Source organism: Camellia sinensis, chromosome 14, assembly GCF_055761805.1.
Source record: "Camellia sinensis isolate YWXY chromosome 14, ASM5576180v1, whole genome shotgun sequence".
Taxonomy (NCBI): Eukaryota; Viridiplantae; Streptophyta; class Magnoliopsida; order Ericales; family Theaceae; genus Camellia; species Camellia sinensis.
Window position 1 is genome coordinate 4,997,653 of NC_138974.1, and position 6,000 is coordinate 5,003,652.

Below are 6,000 nucleotides of genomic sequence, written 5' to 3' on the forward strand. Positions count from 1 at the left end.
GACCAAAAGGCTTCTCAGCCATCAAATACAAAATACAATGAAATACAACCAAGAAGCATAATCTTCAAGATGCTGCAAAAGTGCAAAATCCAAAACAAGTGGCAAGTACATCTAGGCGTCACCGCCGTCCTGCTCGTCACCTACATATATATAGAGAGCGGTGAGCTTGGATACTCAGTGAATGGTATAAATGATAAAGGGGTTTACATGACTGGTATTCAAGATCTTTATCAAACGATACATAACGTAATTAGTGCAAGTCAAAGAATGAACCAAGTCCATCTAGCAAATCTGTCAAGCTTCAAGGGATGCTTATTAGCATCATTATAATACAAGTGATGACATCTCGGACAAACAAACCCACGCGGTAAACCATCAGTGGCAAACAAGGCAAGACAAGAGAGATATCTCAATTCAATGGTGCAGTCGCATTATAGTCCCCTGACACTAAGGACTTGTGCTACAAATGCTTAAAGTCCCCTAGCACGTACGAACTTCCAAACTTTGTGCTGCAAATGCTTAGAGTCCTCCAGCACGTAACGACTTCCAAACTTTGTGCTGCAAATGCTTAGAGTCCTCCAGCACGTAAGGACTTTCCAAGAATGTCATCAAAACAAGATAGTACATATTTTCCAACTAGGAATAACCATTCATGCTTACAAATACTTTTCAAAACAAGGAAAAATAGGGCTTTTATCAAAGCATTATAACATAGTTTTATTAAAAAAACCACTCACATAGTTCTTCAAACGTCGGGGTCGAGGCAAGTCCAAGTCCTACAAACACATGGCAAAGTCTATTGAATGCACTTCTCAAAACAAGTCTTGCATGCATGCAAATGACCTCGGCATTCTTCAAAAACTACGTCAAATCAAAACAAAACACAGTTTCATATCTCGGGAAAACATGCTGGGTAACTACGAGGTCTACGCCGAGGTCCCACACCTCCTTGCTGAGGTGTGGCCTCGATGGCCACATTCAAGGAAATGAAGTCGGGAAAATCTGGGTTTCCCTCTCTTGAAGAACATGACGAACATGAAGAACATGAACATGAGGAAGATGAATGCAAGGATCATAAATTGCTATTACAAAATCTGAGATTTCATGTTATGAATTCAAAAACATGGACCTGGGTACCCATATTCAAGGATCTTGTGAGAACAAACACAAAAACATGAATCTTAATGCAAACTTTCGAATCAAACAAGACTTTTTCTTCAAGAATACATGAACACTATTTCCTCTTTCTAAAACCAACTTTAAATCAATACATGTCGTGCATAACAGGTTCAATCGTGCAATGCAGCTAGATAAACATAAGGAACAACAAGGGTAAATCAAGAATCTAACCTCAATACACGAATCTAACGGGTTGATCTCTAGGAATCATGCTCGAAAGCCCACTCTCTGACTCTAAAACTTCTTCTTCTTCTTCCTAGAGCTTCTCTCTCTCTACAAGGCAAAGATATAATACAAAAATGTATATTTTTTGGGTCTGTCAGCTGACTTAACCCTCTGCAGGGGTACGTGGCAACGGCTGGTTGGCTCTACTAAAAAAGCTGACTGAGTGAAAAGACAAGACTATGACAAAGTGTACTCAACAAGCTAGGCGGCAAGAGCACTCCGACAAGTAACGACATCGGCTAACAACAAGACTTCGGCAAGCAAAGGGCAAGGACATTGGCTAGAAAGGACAACACTTGGCCTAGCTGTGCCACACCTTGGCCTAGACGTGCCACACCTCGGTCTAGGTCGTACCAATCCAGGAGTAAGATCACTTGGGTTCAAGGGTAACATCTCAGCCTAGATAATACACATCTCGGCCTCGGCAATGAACACCTCGGCCTAGATAGTGGCATCTCGGCCAACGTGTCAGAGCGAAGGTGGAGTCAAGCAAAGAAAGTTCCAAGATGGTCTTAGATGCAAGAGGTTCAAAACTGACCTAGGCTTAGGGTGACCTCGGCTAAACTCACACTGAGTAAGGTACAAGGCATGCTATAACACTTAAGCGAACAAGGACAAGACTTGAAATGCAAGCTTAACAAGATAGAATCATATGAATGCATATGAGTATGGTTAGGACAGTGTGAGAGTTATTATATCCTACCCCCCTTAAAGAAGTTTGGTCCCCCAAACTTGAGTTACCTCGATTCAAGAATAGCTCCGGATATCGGACTTTCATTTCTTCTTCCATTTCCCATGTAGCATCCCTGCCGTAATGCTCTTTCCATTCAATTTTCACCATCGGTATTGCCTTGTTTCTCAATTGCCTCACTTGTCTATCGATAATATGCATCGGCTTTTCTTCATAGCTTAAGTCTTCGTCAACCACAATCCCAAAATGATCAATCACGTGCAGTGGATCCTGAACATACTTCCTCAACATCGCGATATGGAACACATTATGGACTTGACTTAACCTCGGCGGCAAAGCAAGTCTGTAGGCAACCGGGTTATTTTTCTCAAGGATTTCAAATGGCCCAATGTAACGGGATGCCAATTTACCCTTCTTCCCGAATCTTGAAACTCCTTTCATCGGTCAAATCTTCAGGAATAAATGATCCCCAACTTCAAATTCCAACTCTCTTCTTCTCTGATCGGCATAACTCTTCTGCTGACTCTGAGCAGTTTTGATCCTTTGTCGAATGAGCTTAATCTTCTCGATTGTCCTTTAAACTAGATCGGGGCCGATCAAAGCTGTATCTCCTACCTCGGTCCAACATATCGGTGATCTACACTTTCTTCCATACAAAGCTTCATATGGCGCCATGCCAATGCTGGCTTGATAACTGTTGTTGTAAGCGAATTCTACTAATGGCAAATGCACTTCCCAACTTCCCTTGAAGTCCAATACACATAGTCTAAGCATATCTTCAAGTGTCTGAATTGTTCTCTCTGTTTGACCATCGGTCTGAGGATGAAAAGCCGTACTAAACCTTAATTTGGTCCCCAAAGCCCTTTGTAAACTCTGCCAAAATCTAGAAACAAACTTTGGATCTCAGTCTGACGTAATGGACATCGGCACACCATGAAGTCTAACAATCTCATTCATATACAACACAGCAAGTCGATTGGCATTAAACGAAGTCTTAACAGGCAAGAAGTGTGCTGACTTAGTTAATCTGTCGATTATAACCCAGATCGAATCCATCCCTTTCTGTGTCTTCGGCAAACCAATCACAAAGTCCATGGAGATGTGTTCCCATTTCCACTCAGGAATCGGCAAAGGTTGGAGAAGTCCTGCTGGCCTCTGATGTTCTGCCTTCACTTGTTGACAATACAAACACTAGGACACGAACTCGGCTATCTCTCTTTTCATACTCGGGCGCCAAAAAGTCTGTTTTACATCTTGATACATCTTGGTGTTCCCTGGATGAACTGCAAATCTGGATCCATGAGAGTCTTGCAAAATCTTTCCCTTCAACTCTGGGACGTCGGCCACGCACAATCTTCCTTCAAACTTAAGCACTCCATTCTCAAGAGTGTAACCTGACCTCGGCCTGGTGATAATCTCGTCGGCTACCTTCTTCAGGAATTCATCCTCCATTTGCCTTGCCTTTACTTCCCCAATAGTAGTCGGCTCCACTGAAATCACGGCTAGGCATGCCAAACTTCCCGCTGACTTTCTACTCAATGCGTCGGCTACCGAGTTTGCTTTACCTGGGTGATACTGAATTTGCATGTCGTAATCCTTCAATAATTCAAGCCATTTTCTCTGCCTCAAATTTAGTTCCTTTTGAGTGAACAAGTACTTCAAACTCTTGTGATCTGTAAAAACTTGGCAAGAGGCTCCATACAAGTAGTGACGCCAAATCTTCAAAGCAAACACCACGGCTGCTAGCTCTAGATCGTAGGTTGGATAGTTCTTTTCATGAAGTTTCAACTGACGAGATGCATATGCTATGACTTTGCCCCCTTGCATTAATACACAACCCAAACCCTTATGTAAAGCATCACTGAAAATCTGAAATTCCTCATTACCTGATGGAAGTACAAGAACTGGTGTCGTAACTAACCTCGTCTTCAACTCTTGGAAGGCTGATTCTCTATCATCGGTCCATTCATATGTTGTTCCCTTCTTAGTTAGTTGTGTCAATGGTACTGCAATCCTTGAGAAGTCCTTTACAAACTTTCTGTAATAACCTGCCAAGCCCAGAAAACTATGAACCTCGAACACGTTGGTTGGCGTCGGCCAATTCACAATGGCTTCGATCTTACTGGGATCAACTGATATACCCTCTTCATTAATCACATGCCCTAAAAATGAGATGCTGAAAAGCCAAAACTCGCACTTGCTCAACTTGGCGTACAACTTCTTGTCTCTCAAGATTTGCAGGGCAAGTCTTAGTTGATTCTTGTGCTCAATTGTACTCTTAGAATAGATTAATATGTCGTCAATAAAAACAACTACGAACTCATCTAGATACGACTTAAAGACTCTGTTCATCAAGTCCATGAATGCTGCAGGAGCATTGGTCACTCCGAAAGGCATTATCAAAAATTCGTAGTGGCCATACCTTGTCCGAAAAGCAGTCTTCTCAATATCCTCGGCTTTAACTTTCAGCTGATGGTAGCCCGACCTAAGGTCAATCTTGGAAAAGACTCGTGCTCCTTGTAGTTGATCAAGCAAATCATCAATCCTAGGCAATGGGCACTTGTTCTTAATGGTTACCTTATTAAGTTCTCTGTAATCAATGCAAAGGCGAAGTGTGCCATCCTTTTTCTTAACAAACAGAACGGGTGCCCCCCATGGTGAAGTGCTCGGCCTAATGAATCCCTTATCCAACAATTCTTGTAATTGCAGTTTCAGTTCCCTAAGTTCAGCTGGGGCCATCCTATAGGGTGTTTTGGAGATAGGTTGCGTTCCCGACATGATGTCCACAGTAAACTCTATTTCTCTATCGACTAAGTGGCCAGGCAACTCATTTGGAAAGATGTCGGGGAATTCCTTAACAACTGGTATGTCGGCTAACTCAACACTTCCATTCAAATCACTTAGTATACTACACAAATAACCCTGTCACCCTTTTTGGATCAACTTATAGGCTTTAATGGATGAGGTTAAGTAAGGTGGGGGTACTACTCCCTTACCCTGGAAAATGACCTCGGCTTGGTTTGGGGTCTTCAATGTGACACTCTTAGTAACACAATTAATGGATGCATGATTCGCTACTAACCAATCCATTCCCAATATGACATCGAAGTGAGTCATGCTTAATGGCATCAAATCAACTAATAATTCTACACCCTCAATCACCACAACACACGCCCTATATATGGATGCAACAATTTTTGTTCCCCCAGATGGAGTAGATACAGATAGCGCAAAATCAAGGGGTTCTAGCGGTCTGTTCAACTTCTCGACAAATTTAATAGATACAAATGAATGTGTAGAGCCCAAATCAATCAAGATGTATGCAACTTGAGACCAAATTGAGAGTGTACCTGACACTACCATTTCAGCATTCTGGCTGTCTCCTGGCACTAGAGCAAAAAATCTGCCCTGTCTCATCTGTGTCCTTCCGACGTTGCTTCCGTGTGCAGAGCCCGAGGTGCTCCAATTTTTCTTACCATCATCAGCCCTTGCCTTCGGACAGTCTTTCACGCGGTGGCCTAGCTCACCACATTCAAAGCAGGCTCCTATTGCCCAACGGCAAACCCCGAGATGCGGCTTCCCACAACTCGCACACGTTGACTTGGCATTACCATCCCGATTTGCGTTGCTGGAACTGCCCACGTTCGCCTTCTTCTTGGCATTAAGCGGCATTCGACGACTTTCATAGTTCTACCTCTTCCTCTGACTCTCTCCTGAATTTTGATATCGATTTAAGTTAGCTTTCGCTCGAATGGCCTTGTCTAACACCTCGGCGTAAGTCGGCATATTGAGCATGTTGACTCGATCTTGTATCGGTCCACGCAGTCCACTTTCAAACTTCCTGGCTTTCCTATATTCATCACTGACCATATGCGGCGCGTATCTCGCCAATTCAATGAAAGCAC